General features: G+C 44.3%; 1 long non-coding RNA gene across 1 annotated transcript; it reads left to right on the forward strand.

Moving 5' to 3' along the window:
- Nucleotides 1–19,628: 19,628 nt before the first annotated feature.
- On the forward strand, nucleotides 19,629–20,675 carry LOC147464001 (uncharacterized). Its single transcript, XR_015185554.1, has 3 exons — nucleotides 19,629–19,867; nucleotides 19,958–20,249; nucleotides 20,323–20,675. It is a non-coding gene; the product is annotated as an uncharacterized LOC147464001 (long non-coding RNA).
- Nucleotides 20,676–25,046: the final 4,371 nt, after the last annotated feature.

A 25,046-nucleotide genomic window follows, 5' to 3' on the forward strand; every position in this document is an offset into this window, starting at 1 on the left:
ATGTAAAATTCTTCAGCATCTACATAGGACTGGATATGTAGACGCAACTTTCCAATGATGGGTGTCACAGCCTCTGTATGGCCAGGACATGCCAAACTTGCCTCTGCTGTATACCCCATCTCTTCAGGTCTGATTCCCAACTTTGAAGCCAATTCTGGGAAATAAAGTTGGCTTTGGCACCTGGATCAAAGAAGATAAGCACTGTTTGATCCCTGACCTTTCCCCATGCTCTGCAAAGCTCACTTGCATCTGAATTTGGCTTGTCGCCCACCATATCTGGCACTAGACCGGCCATGGGCTTCTTTCCTTTCCTGTCTTCCTTGTCATCAGAATCAGCTGGCCTTTTCTTTGTAGGACAATAGTAAGCAATGTGGCCAACAGGCTGCTCACATATAAAGCATCTGTTCTCTGTCCTCAGGACCTTCTTTTGCTCTTCAGACTTGCGAGGAAAACGTCTTTTCTACCATTTCTTTGCTGGTCCCTTTTCTGATTCAGCCGAAGCTTTATCTTTCCCTTGCGTTGGCTGACTCCTGAGTCCCTTTAGGAGCCTCATTGGAACGTGCTTCTTGGCACTGAATTTTTCCTTGCCTGATCCTGCCTTGGACGCCAGTGTTAAATCCACCACAATCTTCTCCCTTGAGCAAACCATTGCCAGTGTTTGGCTACCTCGATGAGCTGCGTCAAAGTAGTGACTTTTGTCTTCGTGCCAGTATTTTCTAAATCCTTTGGGTAGGCCACAACAGTATTTTTTCAATCCTGATCTGTCAATGGCACAAACCTATAGGAAGTTACTGGAAGTAGAGCTTTCCAAAACTTCCGATGTAATCATCCAGATTTCTGCAAGTGGCAGCATTTAGCTGTGCCCAATTCTGTCATGACATCTGCTTCGAAATCATCAGATAACCATGCTGCTGGCAAAAATCTGCTTGAAGTAAATCCATGTGGACGGAGCTTGCCCTTGAAGCAATAAAGTTGTCCACCATTGTCCCGCATTCCCTGTCAAGAAAGTGGCTGCCTTGCGGACCTTTGAAGCCTTCTGTAAAGTTTCCCCCTGCATAGGCCTTGTCAAACTGCTGGAGGAATGAAAGAGCCTCATCCTGTCATCAAACCCTGTAAAGGTCGTGAATGTCACACCTTTGCCACCTTCTTTGTACGGAGTTGGCCTCTCCATCCCAGCGGCGTTAAATTGTCATATGGAAGGACTGAAACATGGGAACACTATTAGGGTTCATCTGTGTTCCTTGGCCGCTAATAACTTGACCTGGAAAATGCCATATTTGGCTGCTGATTTGTAATTCCAGCCATACCAAAATTTGCTTGTGGCATCCCCAATTGGCCTTGAGTGCTCTCAAAACCCTGGTTGCATACCATGACACTGTACATGGGGTTAGGCATCATCATTTGAGAGCACCCCCAAACACTGTTCCCTGGCGTGTAAAATTGATTTCCAGGTGCATGACCAGCCATGCTCTGGAATACCGATCCACCTCCAAAATAGCCAGGGTGTACTGAAGGTGGTGGGAAGACCTGTTGCATAGCCTGTAGGTTGCTTCCCTGCCCATTAGAACCAGCTATAGGCTGCTGAAAAGTGGCGGGCTGAACTGGTACAGCTTGAAAGACTGGCATCTCAGCCACCTGTTTCTTGCCACCTTAGGCATAGGTTGTGGAAGAACTGCATGTTCTCAGTCAAGTGTAGCAGTGTATGTCTATCATTGACTCTGGCGGTATGAAATCACGTGCTCGACGCTCTTAACAGGCTTTTTTGAATATGATCCAGTGACCCACTTGCTGAGACGGAACAGGTTGGTAGATTAGAAAGGCTAAAAACCTCGAATTCTGCATTACTTGTGTGAACATAGCCACACAGCAGTAGCCAACTGGGTCCTGAATATATCGTCATCTGTCTGTGGTGGTCTTGAGGACTCACCCACTTCATGTGTCTGTTGACCCTGTGAAGAGAAACCTCTTCACTCACATCATCTTGGTCTGTCAGCCATAATTGCAATTCCCTGTGTCTGGTCTATGATCCCCTGTGTCTTGAGGCCCAAAACTGACCAAGGCTCACTTCTATGGGAAAAAGTGATTGCTTCACCTTTACATGCTCTTCAAAAGAAGGCAGTCACCTTTAGATGGAACACAAAAAGAGATTTCAGCTTTTAATCTCTTAAAGGAAAAGATGCCTTCGGATCTAGTCATTGTGTTGCCAGATCTTAGGAAGTCATTTGTGGTCCAGTGTGATGCCTGCGGAGTAGCATTGGTGCAGTGCTAATGCAAGATGGCAGGGTATGTAGCCTATGAGAGCAGAATTTTGCAAGGGCCAGAGATGACCATGCAGGTCATGAGAAAGAGTTACTGGCTGTGATTCATGCGCTCTTAAGTTGGAAACACTACCTGCTAGGTGCAGATTTCGTTGTCCAAACGGATCATCAGACCTTGCGATACCTTCTTGACACAGACAAAGTTATCTGAGAAGCATATGTGATGGAGCAAATATTTTGTCCATGTTCCATTTTCAGATTGTGCATGTGGAAGGCAAGAAGAACGTTGTGCTGATGCCTTGTCAAGGAAGCCACAAATTTCAGCTGTGGTCGATTCCTTATCATCATGAACTTGATGATATGAGAGAACAGTATGCAAATGATGAAGATTTTGCAAGGGTCTTCGAGCAACTAATGGATGGACAACGTCATGACACACTATCTTCTCAAAGATGGGTTCATGATGATGCATGGCAGATTGTGTCACAAAGCATCATTGCGACGCAAAGTTATGGAAAGAGTCATGTCCCACCGTATGCAGGCATCGTGGTATTGATGCTACAGTTAAAGCGGTTGAGACATTCTTCTACTGGCCTACATTGAGAAGAGATGTGGATGCCTTTGTGCGAGAATGCCTAATATGCAAAAAGGTCAAGTTTTGACAGGCAAAAGGCACCAGGGTTAATGCAAACCACTACCTATTCCAGATAAACCATGGGAAAGTATTGCTATGGATTTTAATCTTTGATCTTCCGAGAACGCAACAGGAAACGATGGTATTTGGACCATTAATTTGCAGATTCAGCAAACAGCCTCATTTTTATTCCTGTCCAGGAAGAAGATAAAGCCAGATCAGATGGCACGCCTTGTTTATGAGCAATATTTTCAAGTATCATGGCATGCCACAGTCGATTGTTAGCGACCGTGATCCACGCATGACAAGTTTGTTCTGGAGAGGCTTGTTTGAGAATATGGGCACCACGCTCAAATTCTCTTCGTCATTTCATCCTCAAACAGATGGGCAGTCAAAAGAAGGCAAATTCTACTGTCCTAGATCTGCTGAAGTGTTATGTGTCAGAGCATAAAGGAAAGTGGAGCAGTATTTGCCATTGGTGGAGTATGCATACAATAATACAGTGCATTCATCAACTGGCAAGGCACCCTTTGAGATAGTTTGAAGGTGCAAGAAAGTTCCTCCCATACTGCATAACAAAGGACAAGATATTTGAAGCAGATAAGTATGTTCAAGACATGGATGAAATGTACAAGAAGGTCAAAGTGGCCTTAGAAAGGACTCAGGCAAAGCAAAAGAAAGCAGCTGATCGTCACCGTCGTGAAGTGGTATATTCTCACTTGGTGATTGGTGCTTTTAACGCTTGAAAAGGCAAGGTTACAAGAAGATGAAGGGCAAGGAAAGACTGTTTCCAAAGCTCAGCATGCGTTACTATGGGCCTTTCAAGTGGTCGACATAATCAGTGATGTTGCATATAGGCTGAAATTGCCTGACAGTTGGAAGATTCACAATGGTTTCATGTGAGTCTTCTCAGACCCTATGTGGGTGATGTGCCAGAAGATATACCAGCTGAAGATCAGCCGGAAGTCAAGGAACATTGACGAGATCTTGGTCCCTGAACAGATTTTGGCACACAAAGAAAGGAAAGTGAAAGGCAAGGTTGCTAGGCGTTACTTGGTAAAGTTCAGAAACTATCCACCAATGGATGCTAAGTGGATGGAAGAAGGTGAACTTGCAGAGTCACCAACTGTGTTATCACTTTACCTTGAAGCCTTCGATTTGCAACCTACCTTGATCCCATGAGTTTCAAGGCTAAATGGATTGTCAGTGTGACAATGGCTTCTGAAACAAATGATGTACATGGTATTTAAAGTGAGCTCAAATGAAATACCTGTTACATGAATGTTAGAGCTGTACAGATTGTCAGTTTGGCAATTGCTCTTATGGAATGTCCAAAAGTTTGGTTAGTGCTATAGAAGTGAGTATTTCTTGTCAGTTTGTCAAGGATACAGTGATTGCTTCTATTGAAGAGTACATGTGTAACTGCATTCTTAAACTGTCGGTTTGGGTATGCTCGAAAGTGTTACGGGATCCAACGTGTACTATAAAGACAGTGGCAAAATGTGCAGCTACCATTTTGTCATTGGAAAGTTAGTGACTCAAAGCAATGGCATAGTGCGAAGCTACCACTAATGTCATTGGGACAGGGGTTCACACGCAGGCAATACATGAGTCGACGAGGTGTTATGAATACACTAGGGTTGACAGTAAGCATGTATGGTGTCGTATATGTGTCGATAGTTTGAATACATCAGTGTTGACAATAAGCATGTACGACATAGATGCAAAACGAGGACGTTTGAGATTTCAAGAGGGGTATGTCACCAGCGTGTGACTACTATCTATCTTTTTGTTGATTTCTTTCTTATTATCTATTTACTTTCACTTTTTGGAAACACCCCCTCGAGAAAACTAACTGCCCTGCATTGCATAGCTAGTGTGGAACAGTCCAGAGGGAGTCCAGGCCTAAGGGCAAGAGAGCACTAAGGTTGGACAAGGACTATGGTTAGCCAAAGGGGTCATTGACTAGCCAAAGTGGAATCCTTTGCTACAGAGGCTACATTTCAGTTCTGGATGTGGCCGCAGTGTACAAAGAGGGTCGGATGACCGAGAAAGATACAATGGAAGCATCTCCTAAAATTTAGGGAACTGCTATTTTTGGGACATGAAAATGTGTTGACCTCGACATTACTTTACTCCGGAATGACAAGGGGAACATTTTCTTACTCTGCCGTGAAGTCAACTGGGCAACCGGTTGGGATATTTTTTAGACGGCAACCCCGAAACGGGAAAATGCTTATAAATGTGCCAAGTGGCACCTTCTGGTGCACTTTCCTCATGCAAGAGAAGGGGGCGCTGAATTTGAAGCGAAAAGAGCCTCATTTTCAGTTTTGTCCACAGGTTAAGAGCTATGGAGTGCTTGCTTTCCCCTCTTATGCACAGTGCGGTGCCAGGAGTGATGCCCTGCACGCCACGCACTGCCCTCCTCTCTCCCTTTTGCAGTATGTTATGGCCCCTCTAGTGGGCTCTTCATTTGACCAATGTACAGTTGTGTGGGGTTCATGCGCGATTGCCGAGGCAAGAGCCTCTTGCACAGGTACTGGATTAGCTAGCGGCTAATCCCCCCGCAGGTACAGGTGAATTCGGAGAGGTTTCATGCCAGAAATCTCGTCCGATTCAAAGGGCAAGTAGCCCTACAGGTGCGGAGAGCTCGAGGACTTGCTATGGATGCGACCGGCACGCGAAACGGAGCCCAAAACAGTAAATTACAGCCTGCTGTGTATTTTTGCAGGTTTAGGGTTTTGGCCCTAAACGGACCAAACTACCCCCAGGAGGTTCGGGGAATGCAAGGGGACCGTTGTACAGTTGATCTGGCGCATTTTCAGGGCTGAAAACAGAGAATTCAGCGTGCTGCAGATTCTCGCCAGGTTTTGCAAAAGTGCCCGTATGCGTTCGGAAAGTCAGTCAATGCGTGGGAATACTGACTGTGAGGGTTCTAGTACAGTTATGCTGCTGCCGAAATCAGGCTGGAACAGTGGAATTTCAGCCGAGTTTGTGCGGGGCAGCTTGTAGGGAACCACAAACGTTTATCCCTCTTTTGAACAAAAAAGAAATATCGAAAGGGGCACCTAAGTTAGGGGCCATTTGGTGTCCGTCTACTCATACAGGTGCAATCTAGCAGCCTGTATCCCCTCTCCCCTTTGTTGTGTCTTGAAAAAGTACAGGTAAAATAGACGACTAATAATGGGTGAAAGCTAAATCAAGGTTTAAAGTAAAGTCTACCGCCCTTTTTGTCACCAGCGTGTGACTACTATCTATCTTTTTTGTTGATTTCTTTCTTATTATCTATTTACTTTCACTTTTTGGAAAACACCCCTCGGGAAATCTAACTGCCCTGCATTGCATAGCTAGTGTGGAACTGTCCAGAGGGAGTCCAGGCCTAAGGGCAAGAGAGCACTAAGGTTGGACAAGGACTATGGTTAGCCAAAGTGGGGTCATTGACTAGCCAAAGTGGAATCCTTTGCTACAGAGGCTACATTTCAGTTCTGGATGTGGCCGCAGTGTACAAAGAGGGTCGCGATGACCTAGAAACATACAATGGCAGCATCTCCTAAAATTTAGGGAACTGCTATTTTTGGACCTGAAAATGTGTTGACGTCATTACCTCCGGAATGACAAGGGGAACATTTTCTTACACTCTGCCGAGAAGTCAATTGGGCAACCGGTTGGGATATTTTTTAGACGGCAACCCCGAAACGGGAAAATGCTTATAAATGTGCCAAGTGGCCACCTTCTGGTGCACTTTCCTCATGCAAGAGAAGGGGGCGCTGAATTGAAGAGAAAAGAGCCTCATTTTCAGTTTTGTCACAGGTTAAGAGCTATGGAGTGCTTGCTTTCCCTCTTATGCACAGTGCGGTGCTAGGAGTGATGCCCTGCACGCTACGCACTGCCCTCTCTCTCCCTCCCCCTTTGGCAGTATGTTATGCCCCTCTAGTGGGCTCTCATTTGACCAATGTACAGTTGTGTGGGTTCATGCGCGATTGCCGAGGCAAGAGCCTCTTGCACAGGTACTGTATTAGCTAGCGGCTAATCCCCCCAAGGAGGTTCGGGGATGCAAGGGGACAGCTGTACAGGTGATCTGGCGCATTTTCAGGGCTGAAACCAGAGAATTCAGCATGCTGCAGATTCTCGCCAGGTTTTGCAAAGTGTCCGTATGCGTCGGGAAAGTCAGTCAATGCGTGGGAATACTGACTGTGAAGGGTTCTAGTACAGTTATGCTGCCGAAATCAGGCTGGAACAGTGGAAATTCAGCCGAGTTTGTGCGGGGCAGCTTGTAGGGAACCACAACGTATTTATTCCCTCTTTTGAACAATAAAAGAAATACCGAAAGGGGCGCCTAAGTTAGGGGCCAATCTGGTGTCCGTCTACTCATACAGGTGCAATCTAGCAGCCTGTATCCCTCTCCCCTTTGTTTTGTCTTGAAAAAGTACAGGTAAAATAGACGACTAATAATGGGTGAAAGCTAAATCAAGGTTTAGAGTAAAGTCTACCGCCCTTTTTGGATTGAATAGGCCGGTTTCATGGTTCCATCGACGGGATTAAATCATTTTTTCCCATAGAAGTGAGCCTTGGTCAGTTTTGGGCTTCAAGACACAGGGGATCATAGACCAGACACAGGGAATTGCAATTATGGCTGACAGACCAGATGATGTGAGTGAAGAGGTTTCCTCTTCACATGGTCAACAGACACATGAAGTGGGTGAGTCCTCAAGACCACCACAGACAGATGACGATATATTCAGGACCCAGTTGGCTACTGCTGTGGCTATGTTCACACAAGTAATGCAGAATCCGAGGTTTTTAGCCTTTCTGCAACCTCCTGTTCCGTCTCAGCAAGTTGGGTCACTGGATCATATTCAAAAGCCTGTTAAGGCTCGAGCACAGGTGATTCATACCGCAGAGTCAATGGAAACACCTGTACACTTGACGGAGAACATGCAGTCTCCACAACCTATGCCTAAGGTGCAAGAATAGGTGGCTGAGATGCCAATCTTTCAAGCTGTACCAATTCAGCCCGCCACTTTTCAGCAGCCTATAGCTGGTTCTAATGGGCAGGGAAGCAACCTACAGGCTATGCAACAGGTCTTCCCACCACCTTCAGTACACCCTGGCTATTTTGGAGGTGGATCGGTATTCCAGAGCATGGCTGGTCATGCACCTGGAAATCAATTTTACACGCCAGGAACAGTGTTTGGGGGTGCTCAAACGATGATGCCTAACCCCATGTACAGTGTCATGGGTATGCAACCAGGGTTTTGAGAGCACTCAAGGCCAATTTGGGATGCCACAAGCAAATTTTGGTATGGCTGGAATTACAAATCAGCAGCCAAATATGGCATTTCCAGGTCAAGTTAATAGCGGCCAAGGAACACAGATGAACCCTAATAGTGTTCCCATGTTTCAGTCACTTCCATATGACAATTTAACGCCGCTGGAGAGGCCAACTCCGTACAAAGAAGGTGGCAAAGGTGTGACATTCACGACCTTTACAGGGTTTGATGACAGGAAGAAGGCTCTTTCATTCCTCCAGCAATTTGACAAGGCCTATGCAGGGGGAAACTTTACAGAGGCTTCAAAGGTCCGCAAGGCAGCCACTTTCTTGACAGGGAATGCGGGACAATGGTGGACAACTTTATTGCTTCAAGGCAAGCTCCGTCCACATGGATTTACTTCAAGCAGATTTTTGCAGCAGCATGGTTATCTGATGATTTCGAAGCAGATGTCATGACAGAATGGCACCAGCTAAATGCTGCCACTTGCAGAAATCTGGATGATTACAATCGGAAGTTTTGGAAAGCTCTACTTCCAGTAACTTCCTATAGGTTTGTGCCATTGACAGAACAGATTGAAAAATACTGTTGTGGCCTACCCAAAGGATGAGAAAATACTGCACGAAGACAAAAGTCACTACTTTGACGCAGCTCATCGAGGTAGCAAACACTGGCAATGGTTTGCTCAAGGGAGAAGATTGTGAATTTAACACTGGCGTCAAGGCAGGATCAGGCAAGAAAAATTCAGCCAAGAAGCACGTTCCCAATGAGGCTCCTAAAGGGACTCAGGAGTCAGCCAACGCAGGGAAAGATAAAGCTTCGGCTGAATCAGAAAAGGGACCATCGAAGAAATGGAAAAGACGTTTTCCTCGCAAGTCTGAAGAGCAAAAGAAGGTCCTGAGGACAGAGAACAAATGCTTTATATGTGAGCAGCCTGGCCACATTGCTTACTATTGTCCTACAAAGAAAAGGCCAGCTGATTCTGATGACAAGGAAGACAGGAAAGGAAAGAAGCCCATGGCCGGTCTAGTGCAGATATGGTGGGCGACAAGCCAAATTCAGATGCAAGTGAGCTTTGCAGAGCATGGGAAAGGTCAGGGATCAAACAGTGCTTATCTTCTTTGATCCAGGTGCCAAAGCCAACTTTATTTCCCCAGAATTGGCTTCAAAGTTGGGAATCAGACCTGAAGAGATGGGGTATACAGCAGAGGCAGGTTTGGCATGTCCTGGCCATACAGAGGCTGTGACACCCATCATTGGAAAGTTGCGTCTACATATGTAAAATTCTTCAGCATCTACATAGGACTGGATATGTAGACGCAACTTTCCAATGATGGGTGTCACAGCCTCTGTATGGCCAAGACATGCCAAACCTGCCTCTGCTGTATACCCCATCTCTTCAGGTCTGATTCCCAACTTTGAAGCCAATTCTGGGGAAATAAAGTTGGCTTTGGCACCTGGATCAAAGAAGATAAGCACTGTTTGATCCCTGACCTTTCCCCATGCTCTGCAAAGCTCACTTGCATCTGAATTTGGCTTGTCGCCCACCATATCTGGCACTAGACCGGCCATGGGCTTCTTTCCTTTCCTGTCTTCCTTGTCATCAGAATCAGCTGGCCTTTTCTTTGTAGGACAATTGTAAGCAATGTGGCCAGGCTGCTCACATATAAAGCATCTGTTCTCTGTTCTCAGGACCTTCTTTTGCTCTTCAGACTTGCGAGGAAAACGTCTTTTCCATTTCTTTGCTGGTCCCTTTTCTGATTCAGCCGAAGCTTTATCTTTCCCTGCGTTGGCTGACTCCTGAGTCCCTTTAGGAGCCTCATTGGGAACGTGCTTCTTGGCTGAATTTTTCTTGTCTGATCCTGCCTTGACGCCAGTGTTAAATTCACAATCTTCTCCCTTGAGCAAACCATTGCCAGTGTTTGCTACCTCGATGAGCTGCGTCAAAGTAGTGACTTTTGTCTGCGTGCAGTATTTTCTAAATCCTTTGGGTAGGCCACAACAGTATTTTTCAATCTGTTCTGTCAATGGCACAAACCTATAGGAAGTTACTGGAAGTAGAGCTTTCCAAAACTTCCGATTGTAATCATCTAGATTTCTGCAAGTGGCAGCATTTAGCTGGTGCCATTCTGTCATGACATCTGCTTCGAAATCATCAGATAACCATGCTGCTGCAAAAATCTGCTTGAAGTAAATCCATGTGGACGGAGCTTGCCCTTGAAGCAATAAAGTTGTCCACCATTGTCCCGCATTCCCTGTCAAGAAAGTGGCTGCCTTGCGGACCTTTGAAGCCTCTGTAAAGTTTCCCCCTGCATAGGCCTTGTCAAATTGCTGGAGGAATGAAAGAGCCTTCTTCCTGTCATCAAACCCTGTAAAGGTCGTGAATGTCACACCTTTGCCACCTTCTTTGTACGGAGTTGGCCTCTCCAGCGGGTTAAATTGTCATATGGAAGTGACTGAAACATGGGAACACTATTAGGGTTCATCTGTGTTCCTTGGCCGCTATTAACTTGACCTGGAAATGCCATATTTGGCTGCTGATTTGTAATTCCAGCCATACCAAAATTTGCTTGTGGCATCCCAAATTGGCCTTGAGTGCTCTCAAAACCCTGGTTGCATACCCATGACACTGTACATGGGGTTAGGCATCATCGTTTGAGCACCCCAAACACTGTTCCTGGCGTGTAAAATTGATTTCCAGGTGCATGACCAGCCATGCTCTGGAATACCGATCCACCTCCAAAATAGCCAGGGTGTACTGAAGGTGGTGGGAAGACCTGTTGCATAGCCTGTAGGTTGCTTCCCTGCCCATTAGAACCAGCTATAGGCTGCTGAAAAGTGGCGGGCTGAACTGGTACAGCTTGAAAGATTGGCATCTCAGCCACCTATTCTTGCACCTTAGGCATAGGTTGTGGAGACTGCATGTTCTCCGTCAAGTGTACAGGTGTTTCCATTGACTCTGCGGTATGAATCACCTGTGCTCGAGCCTTAACAGGCTTTTGAATATGATCCAGTGACCCAACTTGCTGAGACGGAACAGGAGGTTGCAGAAAGGCTAAAAACCTCGGATTCTGCATTACTTGTGTGAACATAGCCACAGCAGTAGCCAACTGGGTCCTGAATATATCGTCATCTGTCTGTGGTGGTCTTGAGGACTCACCCACTTCATGTGTCTGTTGACCCTGTGAAGAGGAAACCTCTTCACTCACATCATCTGGTCTGTCAGCCATAATTGCAATTCCCTGTGTCTGGTCTATGATCCCCTGTGTCTTGAAGCCCAAAACTGACCAAGGCTCACTTCTATGGGAAAAAGTGATTTAATCCCGTCGATGGAACCATGAAACTGGCCTATTCAATCCAAAAAGGGCGGTAGACTTTACTCTAAACCTTGATTTAGCTTTCACCCATTATTAGTCGTCTATTTTACCTGTATTTTTTCAAGACACAACAAAGGGGAGAGGGATACAGGCTGCTAGATTGCACCTGTATGAGTAGACGGACACCAGATTGGCCCCTAACTTAGGCGCCCCTTTCGGTATTTCTTTATTGTTCAAAAGAGGGAATAAACGTTGTGGTTCCCTACAAGCTGCCCCGCACAAACTCGGCTGAATTTCCACTGTTCCAGCCTGATTTCGGCAGCATAACTGTACTAGAACCCTTCACAGTCAGTATTCCCACGCATTGACTGACTTTCCCGAAGCATACGGGCACTTTACGGGCACTTTGCAAAACCTGGCGAGAATCTGCAGCCGCTGAATTCTCTGGTTTCAGCCCTGAAAATGCGCCAGATCACCTGTACAGCGGTCCCCTTGCATCCCCGAACCTCCTGGGGGTATTAGGGTCAGTTTAGGGCCAAAACCCTAAACCTGCAAAAATACACAGCAGGCTGTAATTTACTGTTTCGGGCTCCGTTTCGCGTGCCGGTCGCATCCGTAGCAAGTCCTCGAGCTCCCGCACCTGTAGGGCTACTTGCCCTTTGAATCGGACGAGATTTCTGGCGTGAAACCTCTCCGAATTCACCTGTACCTGCGGGGGGATTAGCCGCTAGCTAATCCAGTACCTGTGCAAGAGGCTCTTGCCTCGGCAATCGCGCATGAACCCACACAACTGTACATTGGTCAAATGAAGAGCCCACTAGAGGGGCATAACATACTGCCAAAGGGGAGAGAGAGGGCAGTGCGTAGCGTGCAGGGCATCACTCCTGGCACCGCACTGTGCATAATAGGGAAAGCAAGCACTCCATAGCTCTTAACCTGTGACAAAACTGAAAATGAGGCTCTTTTCTCTTCAAATTCAGCGCCCCCTTCTCTTGCATGAGGAAAGTGCACCAGAAGGTGCCACTTGGCACATTTATAAGCATTTTCCGTTTCGGGGTTGCCGTCTAAAAATATCCCAACCGGTTGCCCAGTTGACTTCACGGCAGAGTAAGAAAATGTTCCCCTTGTCATTCCGGAGGTAATGACGTCAACACATTTTCAGGTCCCAAAATAGCAGTTCCCTAAATTTTAGGAGATGCTTCCATTGTATCTTTCTCGGTCATCCGACCCTCTTTGTACACTGCGGCCACATCCAGAACTGAAATGTAGCCTCTGTAGCAAAGGATTCCACTTTGGCTAGTCAATGACCCCACTTTGGCTAACCATAGTCCTTGTCCAACCTTAGTGCTCTCTTGCCCTTAGGCCTGGACTCCCTCTGGACAGTTCCACACTAGCTATGCAATGCAGGGCAGTTAGATTTCCCGAGGGGTGTTTCCAAAAAGTGAAAGTAAATAGATAATAAGAAAGAAATCAACAAAAAGGATAGATAGTAGTCACACGCTGGTGACATATGCCTTGTATCCCTCCTCTCTAGCTGCTCTGATCTTTGCTCATTCTCTGGGTGAAAGAAGATTGAGATCTGTCTGTGGATGTGTCTCCTGGTGTGTAGGCCTCTCTCTCTCTCTCTAGTAACCGTGCTCGATGCCACTAAATCTCTAGTACATAGAGTCATATACATCTCTGATCAGCTACTTTTTCGTGTTGCACGAGAGAGAGAGAGAGAGAGAGAGAGAGAGAGAGAGAGAGAGAGAGAGAGAGAGAGAGAGGTGTGAAGTCGGCAACTCGATAACTCAAGAGACAGATTGATACAATATGTCCAAATAGTGGAACCTCTTTAGATTACCTAACAGAGAAAATCCACAAAACAGTGAAAAAGGTATTAAATGGGCAAAATGCTTGATGCAGACCCTAAATGTGCATAGAATCCCTACCAAGAGAGTGAAAGGGTGGCCAAGCCACAACCTAGCGATCATTGCATGACTCGAGGTAAAGACCCATGAACCAACTATAGTTGAGCTTCAGTGCCGTATCCCCTTGAGGAGCTTTGCCTAGTAGAAAAACTTTGTAATGTGCCGCTACATGGAACAAGAACGTAAATGAACCAAGGGATTGAGGGCACATAAGAAAAGCCCCAAGCAAGAGTGAGAGCATCTGGAAGGTGAACATAAAATTCTAACACCCCTCTTCAACAACATGCTGAGAGAAGTTACTGAAAAAGGTATTAGAGTCCTAACAAAAAAAATACCCCGGTATTTGGGTGCTCTGCATAGGTGGATGGGAGATAATGCTCCCCTTTCTATGCTGTTATTTTGAATCCGATCCCTTTCGGGGGAAATGACGTAATTCTCCCCAAGCGAAGCCAAATGAGTTACAAGAGCGCCGAAGTGCCATTCCCCCCCGGGGGGGTCAACTTCACCTAAAAAGGGTTGGGAGGTGCAAAAGAAAGACACCACCAACCTCAGCGGACGCCACCTGTGAGCCGACGCCCTTCCAAGCGGGTGTCACGTGACGCATCCAACCCTATGTGTCCGTGGACAAGCTATAGCATGATCAGGGTTCAGTCAGTCCAGTCAGTCTAGATTAGAAGTGATCTGGTATTTTTGTGAGTCTATTCGTAGACCGTGCATGCCCAGTCACTTAGTATAGATGTATATCCTCTGGTTGCACACAGCATGATCATCATTATTCCCTTCAGAATCCATCAGATTCAATCAGGGGAATTTTCCAGTGCATTTAGCCTATTTTCCCTATTTTTGGTATTTTTCACTTTTTATTTTTAAGTGACTTTCCAACAAAAGTAGGTAGGGCAATTTTGCTAAGTTAATATATAAGCAAACCCAAGTTAGCACTAAATGGCAGAAGAGGCAGCAGGAGCACCGCTCAACAGGCACGTTCTCAGCAGGACCCCAAAGGCTTCTAGCATTTTTGCTCCACAGCATCTTGGCTAGCGTTTTTGGACAAGACACCGCAGATCAGCCAGCGTTTTGCATTTGCAGAGCCACGGCGACAAGACCACAGCAGATCATCCTAGCGTTTTTGCATCTGCAGAATCCCTGCGACAGAAACTCCATTTTCAGCCCTAGCGTTTTTGCATCTACCAGCAACCTTAGCGTTTTGCAGATCTATCGCGACATAGAGTCAGAATTCAGCAGATAGAAGATTTGCAGATTTCAGCCCATAGCGTTTTTGGACAGCAGTAGAAAGATTGCAGATTTCAGCCCTTAGGTCGACTTTGTCATCACCGTCGTCATCGTCGACATAGCCTAGACTTGCATCAGTCACATGCATACCATTTGTACCAGATTGTGCAATCAATAAGTAGACCAGACCACTCTCGCCGATGAGAGTGGGGCCTTCGGAGGAGGGTTTTACAACGTCTCTTGTGTCGTATCTCTTTTCTCTCTCTATCTCTCAGTCTCATACACTTGCACGCACAGTGTCCATTCACTTTGTTGTGATCATAGCATTCTCTCACTAAGAACGGAAAGCTCTACCTTCCATAAGAACAAAAGGAATCTTGAGCACAGTTCGGAGCACTCATCTTGAGCAAAGCGCAAACAATCATTCCGCTGCACCTAACATTGGTATCAGAGCTTTGGCAGTGTTCTGTATCACTCAAGGAAAGAACCACAAGAACCACATAATTTATTTTTATTTTTTTGCTTGTTGAGGTCGCACGAACCCAGGTTCGCTTGGGCGTGTCGATTCCTAATCGTGTTTTGTTGAAGAGTGACAGGAATCCCAAGAAAGAAGGGCTTGTCCAGCCTCCCCTTGTGTTTCTTTTCACTCATTGAGAGCGGACCGTGCACTTAGCGGCCGGCCAATCGACGTGAGGTGGGAAAAAGCAACCTTGGTGTGAGCGCAAGGCCGCCAAGGGGTGCGCCCGCAGAAAGGAGTAGAACTCGGGTGAAGAGAAGATCCTTCTCAAACGTGATTTTCAAGCGAAAGAAAACCTCAAGAATCCCAAGAACCCAAGTTCCTCGTGAACTTAAGAACCTCAAGACCCCAAGAACCCACGACTTCAGAATGATTGTCACTCGAAGCGGAATGGATACTTCGCTTGGAGGTGATGAGCATGAGAGAGGCGAAGAAGAATTTTCCCCACCAAGAGGTTTTTTTGACCCTTCCCCATCTACGACACCGATTGCACTAACTCCAATGGAGGAGTTGGAGCTGTTGTTTATGGAACGGAATTTACAATGCAAAGCAAGAAATGCCGCAAGAATGGCAGCCATAGAGCGTGAGCGCGAGCAAGCACGCTTGGAAGCCAAAGAACGACAAGCCAAATTTGATCATGAAGGCAAAGAAAGAAAAGCAGAAATGGAACGCAGACACGCAGAAAGAAAAGCAGAAATGGAACGTAGACACGCAGAAGACGAAGCAGAAAGACAAGCAGCGAACAAAGCAAAACAAGCAGAATTTGATCGCGTGATCAAAGCAAGGAGGGAAGAGTTCTTGCGACTCTTTTCTCAAGTTTAGGCACAGATGCAAGAGAATCAGGAAAAGGAGACTCTCTCAGTCTCTTCTTCTCCAAAGCATGATAGACATGATTTGCATGATGATTTGAATGCCCATGATTTGCATGATGATTTGAATGATAAAGATGTGATTTCTCACAAGCATGATGAGTTGCATGAAGATGATGTGATTGTTCACAAGGATGATGTGTTTGTGGATGCTTTTTCTAGCGAAGCTAACCTCGTTGTAGATTTGATCAATCACGAAGAACCGATCTTGGCTTTCGAGTCGAGGTGCAAAGAACCCCCACAGGAGGATTCGATCATTCAGGAAGAACTGATCTTGGCTCCCGAGCCTAGGTCCAAAGAACCATCATAGGAAGTATTTTGTGTTCGCATGATTGATACGCACGCATTGTTCGAATGTTTCATTCATGATCGTTTCCTGTATTTTAGTCAACGTCCTTATGTGATCCCTTTTCCTAGGCATGACATATTGTATGTTGAGCACGTTTCGCTCATGAATGAGCACGAATGTATGCGGATTTTTCATGAAAAGCTGACTTCATTTTAAGCCCTAGCGTTTTTGCATCTGCCAGCAACCTCAGCGTTTTGCAGATCTATCGCGACAGAATCAGCCCTAGGATCAGCGTTTTCATTTTTCAGCGCGTCGTCGTCGCATCGTCGCCATCAACATTGTCACCGACATAGAGTCAGAATTCAGCAAATAGAAGATTTGCAGATTTCAGCCCATAGCGTTTTTGGACAGTAGTAGAAAGATTGCAGATTTCAGCCCTTAGGTCGATTTTGTCATCACCGTCGTCATCGTCGACATAGCCTAGACTTGCATCAGTCACATGCATACCATTTGTACCAGATTGTGCAATCAATAAGTAGACCACTCGCCGACGAGAGTGGGGCCTTTGGAGGAGGGTTTTATGTCTTTGGTGTCATATCTCTCTTCTCTCTCTATCTCTCAGTCTCATACATTTGTATGCACAGTGTCCATTCACTTTGTTGTGATCATAGCATTCTCTCACTAAGAACGGAAGGCTCTACCTTCCATAAGAACAAAAGGAACCTTGAGCACAATTCGGAGCACTCATCTTGAGCAAAGCGCAAACAATCATTCCGCTGCACCTAACAACGGGTATGGCATTTCCTAGGGGAAAACCGTCGGGTTTCAAAAGCAGTTTAGTGAGGTGAGCGATAAGTTACCTGGAGGAGGCAACTCCAAAGGGAAGACCAAAGCAAGTCTCGCAGTACCTGGGCCTCTGAACAGAGGTACTTGGTTGTTGTCACGCCCAAATCAAGTTGGCGAAATGGGTCTCTCAAGGGATTAGTCATGGCCCTAAGAGTGTAGATAATTCTGGCCTCTCGTAGTCCAGAGGAAACTAGTGACAAAAGTGTCTACCTTTGGTTTCCGGGTGCATAGTCCTGGTCGTTCTTCTTCTATATTTTTTTGGTGTATGAGGGGAGCGGTCGGGCATGCCCTACCCGACTCCGAAAACAAAACAAAAAAGTCCTAACAAATCTAGAGAACCAAAATGAGCGCCAAGCTAGAAAGGACCCGGTGCTCAAAAACGACCGACCGTCCAACACCAAGTGAAGATGACCGTAGTGGAGGTTGAAGCTGAAAATAACGGCCAAATAGCAAAATAAATTGCGGAAGTAGATAATGGAAGTGCAAAAGATGAGCGTATCATACCCATTGGCTACTTATGAAGCCGGCGGAGAGAGGTGGAGAAGAGCTACCACCCTTTGAAGCATAACACTCCAACCAAATGAGAAAGGTTGCCTAGGTTGAGAAGAAACCGGCAACACTCCAAGTCAAAAGGAACTGACATAGGAGGTGCTAAAGGGGCAAATGAAGAGGCTAAAGGGCAGTGCTAGCGCTAAGATCTCGGCCTAGGCATTGGGAGCGGCAAGGTTAGAAGTTATCCTAGTTCGAGGTGAGCCATCACAATCTGCTTCTTTTGACGACCATGCCATCTCCAATAACATCTACCACTTTATGTCCATGTCTTCTACAATAGCTAAATGTACCATTAGGTCGATTTTCATGGGTAGTAGTTTGGGGTGTCGTTTTTATTGGCAATGGAGAGGATTCGTAAACCCCAAGTCATAGACCAAGATGAAGGTAAAAGCATCCAAGTATTCCAGCAATAAGAAGGGATCCAACTCAATTGTTAGTTAGTAGGAAGATACATGAGGAGATTCAGCAACAAATGCAACAGCAGATGATGCATATGTGCACATGCAAACATGCAGGCTTTGTGGACAGGAATACAACGTTTTTTGATATGGCGATCAAGAGTTACCTTGCGACATCTCCCTGTGCTTCTGGGCCTTACGGTGCAGGTAGAGGTGCATATGGACCATATGACACTGGTGTTGGTGCTCTTTGGACCATATGGCATGGGTAGAGTGGTTCTGGGCCTTACAACACAGGGATGTTTGGTGCCGATGGAGCAGGGATGCCAAGACCCATGGGAGGGATGTATGGAGGTATGTCAAGATGCATGGATACCCTTATGGATATCCCACATGAGGGATTAGGGAGTACTAGGATGCATAAGGAGTTATGTCTCCAACCTTTGGGGCTACTTTTGCCACTGAACCTTGAAGTCGACCTTCTTTTGAGACCGAACATGTACAATTAGTTGACGGTTTGGGGGACAGAAAGATTTCAAGGAAGGAGGCCAGAACGTAAAGTTGGATACTTTTTTAGGACTTTTGAGATGAAACGAAAGCTTTGGCACAGCTTTCTCAGGAGGCAACTTCAGGGAAGCTTCCAAAATCAGAAACGCTACCTCTTTCCGAAGGGGAATGGGCGGCAGTGGTGGCTGACTTTATTGCTTCATGGACATGCACCAGGTACTTGGGTGGGATTCAAACAGTTGTTTGCGTCAGCCTGCCCTATGGTTGGCCCTGTGCTTGGGCACTACTCTCACAGTCTTAGAAGAGATAGAAGACGACCGACTCTTTATGTACACGTTTTGAGAGTGGTTTCTTCCTCCTCCCTTCATTTTAGATGGTCTCTCTCGAGATGGAGCTATACTGTTGCGGTCTGCTTCTGGAGTCGGAAAGGTATTGCTTGAAGTAGAAGGTCGCGAGCATACAAGGGATGATGGCCCATGCACAGGACGGCTATGCTTTGCTCATGGGATCATTGGCTTTTGTAGATGAGGAGTAAGGAGAAGCCGTTGGATAGAGTTGAGGAAGTGTAGGAAGAAGGTGAAGAAGTTCCTTGTTTGACATCAGAAGAGAAGGCAGAGTGGGATCAGTAAGTGGTGAAAGTGCTACACTTGTAGAGAGACCAATCATATTGCAGCGAAGTGCTTGATAAAGGAAGAAAGTCCAGTGGACAAGGTGGAGACAGCGAAGGCAGTAGAGGAGAGACAAGAAGAGAAGGGTTAGACTAAAGGAGGATTGATCTCAGATTTTAAGGGGATACCACAGGATAAAGAGGACGAGAGTACTGAGCTCTTCCAAGCGTAGGGCAAAGTACGAGATCAAGAGGCTCTGATTTTCTTTGACAACAGGGCCAAGGCTTCATCAGAAACGGGACAGAGGCTAACTTCATTTCATCAGTGATAATAATGTATGTGTTTGTGGGCGTTTGCATGCTCCTTTATATAATATATACATCTGAGGCTTACATGGCAGAAACCTTAGTAAAAGTCTGTGTCATGATGATGGCATATAAAAACCCCTTTTATGCTGTGGTTCTAAAGTTGTGTCTAGCTGATAAGGAAAGAGACAACAGCTTGCAATGCAAAGCAAGGCAATCATTGGTTGCTGCAGCTTGTGAAGGGGTAGCAAAAATTTTCTCTCTTAACAAAAGCCTCAGGCAGGCCAGCAAGTAGTGTCTCTGGAGAATTGAAAGATATCAATATGGAGAGCTGTCTCTGAGCTGCTTTGCTTTAAGGTTTCTTTCCTTTGTTTGGTTCTGCGTTTCTAAAGAAATGCCTGTTATGAATGAATAAGGCCCATGTCCCAGCTGTTTACAATTTTGCAGGGTTTGCGAAGGTCCTTACTCTTTGAAAATCGTGGGTTTGAGAACCTGGTGGTGTCCAGTCCAGTCACGGATGGAGACAAGCCCTTCATATCAGTCGCTTACAGCACAGTTCTTTCTCCAATAACATTAGATAAGGGAGAGTCTTGGAGAGGTGCGCAGATTCTGCTTCCAGATGTGAATTAAGGAAGCTGTGAGCTTCGATACAATGCTGTAGAATGAGTTTGATGATCGGCTGGTTATCCAAACTAGCCTGACTTCAGGGGCCTCACCAAGCCGAGTTTCACTTTACAAGGTGGCTTCACTGGTTTTGGTCGACTTTTTCTTTGCTTTTTGATATAGTTTCTAACATTGTCATGTTGATGCAGGTTTCTTCACATGTATAGTGTCGTATCGATCCAGATTTAAGGCTGTGATACCATGACGACGCCCCATTATCATGCACCTGCCGCATTTTCATCAAAAAAGCAGCCCTTTCTCTCAGCAGTCCTATGAGCACTTAATATCAGTCTACTCTTGTAAGTAATCAAAGTGAGAGTATGCGGGAAAAGAGCTGATTGTAGAGAAACCGATGAGAATTTCTCTTATCTCAACAATGCACCTTGTTGTTTGTGCAATCAATCAATCTCTCTCTCTCTCTCTCTCTCTCCCCCCCATCGCCTACAGTACTTGTGCAAGCCCTGCATCTTATTGGTTTACAATAGATGGCTTCTAAGTTTCATATCTGCTACATTGAAGGACAAAATATGTCTTCCAAAGTTCTCGGCCTAATAGCGCTACTGGCACATGCCAATAAACCATTCAGCTCAGCTATGGAAAATGTAGCTTGCAGTGCCAATTCGTTTCAAAGAATTACAGCTTTGTGTCACAACTATGCTTACTTTTGTGAGAGCAATCAGCTAAGGGAGCGTGCTTGCTTCGAGTGGTGAATGCAAGGCTCAAGCGCTCTGATAAATTTGTGTGTGTGTGTGTGTGTGTGTACATTTCTCCTCTTGGCCCTTAAAGAAATTGTACCTAAAGGAGTGCGGATGGTGAAAAAACTGGCTTGAATGTTGTGTGTGTGTGAGAGAGAGAGAGACTTTCCTTGTACATCTTTTTGGTGGGTTTTCCTCTCTTTGTGGTTTCCCACAGAAAGTTAAATCAAATTGATTTACAAAAAGTGTGTGTGTGTGTGTGTGTGTGTGTGTGTGAGAGAGAGAGAGAGAGAGAGAGAGAGAGAGAGAGAGAGAGAGATGAGTTGACCATGAGATAGTTACTGTACTACTGCACATGTATTGCCATGAGCACTTACTAAAGATTACCATAGTTTGATTCGCCATAGGTGTCCAGTTTGGATGCAAATAATGGGATCTTCACGCACATGGAAACACTTCCTACCTCTTTGGTTGTTCATTTAGGATAAGTGATATGTCCCCCCAACTTGGGCACTAATTCCAATAGATTTTGTGTGCTTTGGGATGCAAATAAGTCCACATCTACAAGAATCACGGTCAATTCTAGTGATCCAGTGGTAGGAAGAGACTCACGGTCAATTCTAGTGATCCAGTGGTAGGAAGAGACTCCTTGAATCATTAAATTATCCTCCAATTACTAAACAAGGAAACTCTTTTGAGCAAGATTGGCACTCTCTCTTGTAGATGACAAGGATAGTTCCATGACATCCAAGGTAAAGCTCAGACGGTGATTCATACATATGTAAATTGTCTTTCAAAGAAAGTGTAGAGGGCATCGTCATTCTTACATTGCTTGGAAGAGAGCTCGTCATCTAAAGAATTTCAAGGATGGAGGAAGGCAAATACCCTTTTTCTCCCATGATAGGACCTTTGGTGACATTGGCAAGGTCCTCAATTTTATGCCACTTTAATTATGCTTTTGAAGATGAAGACTTTTGAGAGACCATAAAGCTTCAATGTGTCTCTGCGTGCCTCCAAAAGTTGTATCATCAATGGCTAGCCTTCGGTCTAAAGAAGCTTCAAAAACATGGAAAACGAGAACCCAGCATGCAAAGTTCCCGCATTAGTGTGGTAATGTCCTCATCCACCTTGAGAGAGATGCTTCCCAATTGAGTCATCAAACTCTAAATATAATTAGTATGAGATGCTAGAGGAATTTGATGCTCTTTCAAGCTTGGAGAACTCAATTCTAGTCTTATATAGAAGAGTCATAAATATAGTTTCTTTTGGAGGGGTAGCCCTCAATTGGTGTTAGGTCCTCTCTCTCTCTCTCTCTCTCTCACACACACACACACACACACACACACACACACACACACACAAATTTTGACTCATGAACCATCAAATAAATAAATGATAAGTTATTGAATACTAAAGAAAATGTGAATGAAGTAAACACGCTAGAAACAAAAATTGAATCTAGGAAAATTAAATTTTTGAATGACATGTGGCTCTATCAAAATGGTTTCACTGTTGCTCTTAAACAAAGTTAAAGCATAAATAAACTTGACATTTGATTCTCTTTTTCTCCCACAATTGAGATCGTCAAGTTGACTTGCTTGTAGTATTTTAAAGTAATTAATTTCTTGGATTTTAAGCACTGTACATTTCAAAATTTGTTACCTTTTCTATTTTCAAGTTAATGATAAGAAAATTTTATTTTAGTAAGAGTTTATTTTTTTCTAAGTTTCCATGCTACGTTATTTTGCATTTTTTGAGATATGTTTTTTTTTTGGTTTGATAAACTACCATTCCAAGCTAATTCAACCACATGATTCCTATGACTATGAATGTAAATTGTAGTTATCTTCGATACTATGAATTGTGGCTTTTTTAGTCATCTTAGTGCTTCTAATTGTTCATTGTACACCATGCAATTTATAAGTTACTATTCTAGAATCAAAGCATCCATGAAAGATTCAATCTGATCTCCCCTTTATATCAGATAAGAATCAAAATTGAAAATTGGTATTTTTATACGATACTTTTTAGGACTTGTAATTATTTAAAATGGGTGAATAGATATATTTATTAATTAAATTTTGAAGATAGAATATACCTTAAAATTTATCTTTGGGTAAGCCTTAAATTATCAAGCTATGACTTCATTGTAATCTTTCTGAAAGAGGAAGACTCTATAAGATATAGTTGTTTTTCATCATGTAGAGCTTTAATATCAGGGTATCATTTCCACAAATTTGTACTAGATCAAGTGGGTTAATGGGAAAGGATTGTATCTATTTTATTTGTGTATGTATCAAATTGGGTAAGGTTTCTTGAAAGAGTGCACCCATCGTGTAAATTAAGCATGATTCAAAGGTATTAATAATCTCTTGAACATATGTGATATAGGCTAATTTAAGGAGTGATTTTTATGTTGAGAGAATTTACAAGGTAGCCTTCATACCTAATGCTTAATTAAACTAGGCCATCTCCATTGTCTCCTTTGTCTCAACCCTTTCCTAGATCCCTTGGTGAATCAAAGTCACCTTAAAAGCATACTTACATTTGGTATGTCTACACCTAGCTCTAATGTGGCTATGGCGTTATCTCCGGAGGTTCATCATTCAATACCCCTTATATAATGTGCGTTCATGGGGTATTAAAATAATCTCTCTTTTAATATGTTTGAATGAATAAAATGATTTTTTATTTTAGATTTTTTTTAAAAATTGAATAAAAACCCATTATTTTAATGTATCTCTGTTAAATTACCTGAATTTTTTACATTTCAAAGCCCCTCCTTTCAAACTCACATTATACATTAACATGATTACATAAAACCTCCCCTCCAGGACGTTATTTTCTTTGTTGAAGAAAATATTTATGGATAACTATCAAGTACTTTCTTGGGATGAACTTGGATAGAAGCTTTGTATGGTCTTGCGGTTTCACTTAACAATAGGTTCTCTATAGACATTATGTATATATGCTAATCTTGGTAACACAACATATACTTTGACACATGTAAAAAAGAGAGTGCGTTTGTGAATTCTACCAAAAACTTTCAAGCCAACATTATGATATTCTACTCCCATATACAATTCATTCACATGACTATTTGGGTTAATGTCCAAAGTTATTATTATTAAAATAGTTTGTATGGAACATCACCAAATTATCTTCTCTAATACTATAGGAGTATGACCATATCTAAGAGAAAATTTTGGTCTTTCATGGTCTTGAATGTCTTTGATGCACAAGAGTATTCGTATCATTGGATACTAAATTTTTGTATGATAATGCCCACATATGCTTTAGTCCCGTATGATCATATCCAAGAGAAAATTTTGGTCTTGAATGTCTTTGATGCACAAGAGTATTCGTATCATTCGATACTAAATTTTTGTATGATAATGTCCACATATGCTTTAGTCCTTAGGGATTGGCGATACTATTGGTGCGAAGGAGGTTGCTCACTCTCTCTTGTAACGTCATGACTCCACATTGATGATTGTTGAGTTGAGTGCAAGCATGGTGACAGCAGGGCATCATCTTCTTCTTTAACTTGAAGCAAATGTCATGTCTATGCAATTTGCCTTCAAGTAAGATAAGGAAGCGAGCACCATGGACACCCTTTCCAAGTTCACGTGTATGGGTGTGCATGCGAGAGGGAAGCCATGGGATCAGCTTCCCTCTATTGGGATGTAAAAGAAGCTCCCTTTTTGGACCTATTGTTAGAGTGCATGGACCTTACCAAGTTTTTATAGAATTTGAAAAACCTAACTAAATTTTGCAGATACTAGGGTGAGAAAGTCTTAAGAGTAGGTTGATAATTAGGATTCTATCTGGGACGGGAACAAGAGTGGCACTAGCGAAGCAGGAGAGGTCGTGCATGGGAACCGACGCAAATTCGGAGGCAGAAACTGTGGCTTTAGTTTGAGAAGAGTGGGAGTAGGGATTGAGCGTATAATTAATTAATGAACGCTCGGGTAGACCCAGTATGTTCTTGCAATACATGATACATCATTGTAGTTTCCTCACCTAGTATACTGAATTGGCTCAAGACTCAAGTGGACAACCTTGACACTAAGTGGGACCGTGCATTTATTAGGGGGGGTTAAGGGATCGACAAGCGGAAAGTGAAGGACGACCTCGAGGCACACTAAACCTGGCGAGCGCAAAAATCAAGGCGGCAT

Source organism: Adiantum capillus-veneris, chromosome 2, assembly GCF_014529385.1.
Source record: "Adiantum capillus-veneris isolate H3 chromosome 2, ASM1452938v2, whole genome shotgun sequence".
NCBI classification, from domain to species: Eukaryota; Viridiplantae; Streptophyta; class Polypodiopsida; order Polypodiales; family Pteridaceae; genus Adiantum; species Adiantum capillus-veneris.